The sequence below is a fragment of the Etheostoma cragini genome, chromosome 5, assembly GCF_013103735.1.
Source record: "Etheostoma cragini isolate CJK2018 chromosome 5, CSU_Ecrag_1.0, whole genome shotgun sequence".
Taxonomy (NCBI): Eukaryota; Metazoa; Chordata; class Actinopteri; order Perciformes; family Percidae; genus Etheostoma; species Etheostoma cragini.
Window position 1 is genome coordinate 29,670,623 of NC_048411.1, and position 855 is coordinate 29,671,477.

Consider the following 855-nt stretch of genomic DNA (forward strand, 5'->3'; position numbering starts at 1 on the left):
CCCGCAATTTCCAGTCAGTTCTCCTCTACCATGTGCCAGTGTGGCAGCATTTTACAAAAATAGATAACGGGAAAAAGTCGGATGCAAAGTTTACAAGCAACAGTTTGCATATCGCATCTGGACTACAAACATGGCGTATCACCTAAAAACGGTAAGCTAACTTGTCTGCGTTAGGTTGCCCTGTCTGTTTGGAGTAGGCTATATGAACATATCAGAATTGGCGTACTTCATAGTCTAATAATCGTTTTATAACTACCGGCGCAACAACACGCAACGACGGTAGTGGTAACAGTACTAGTACCTACTGTAGCAGTGGTAACAGTAGTAGTACCTACTGTAGCAGTGGTAACAGTAGTAGTACCTACTGTAGCAGTGGTAACAGTAGTAGTACCTACTGTAGCAGTGGTAACAGTACTAGTACCTACTGTAGCAGTGGTAACAGTACTAGTACTACTGTAGCAGTGGTAACAGTACTAGTACTACTGTAGCAGTGGTAACAGTAGTAATACCTACTGTAGCAGTGGTAACAGTAGTAATACCTACTGTAGCAGTGGTAACAGTAGTAATACCTACTGTAGCAGTGGAAACAGTAGTAATACCTACTGTAGCAGTGGTAACAGTAGTAATACCTACTGTAGCAGTGGTAACAGTACTAGTACCTACTGTAGCAGTGGTAACAGTACTAGTACCTACTGTAGCAGCGGTAACAGTAGTAGTACTACTCTAGCAGTGGTAACAGTAGTAGTACCTACTGTAGCAGTGGTAACAGTACTAGTACTACTGTAGCAGTGGTAACAGTAGTAATACCTACTGTAGCAGTGGAAACAGTAGTAATACCTACTGTAGCAGTGGTAA

At 42.2% G+C, this 855-nt stretch overlaps 1 protein-coding gene across 1 annotated transcript in view; it reads right to left on the reverse strand.

The window, feature by feature from the left end:
• The window catches only part of abhd17b (abhydrolase domain containing 17B, depalmitoylase), a 13,802-nt gene that overhangs the window by 9,970 nt on the left and 2,977 nt on the right, over positions 1–855 (reverse strand). The window lies entirely within an intron of this gene.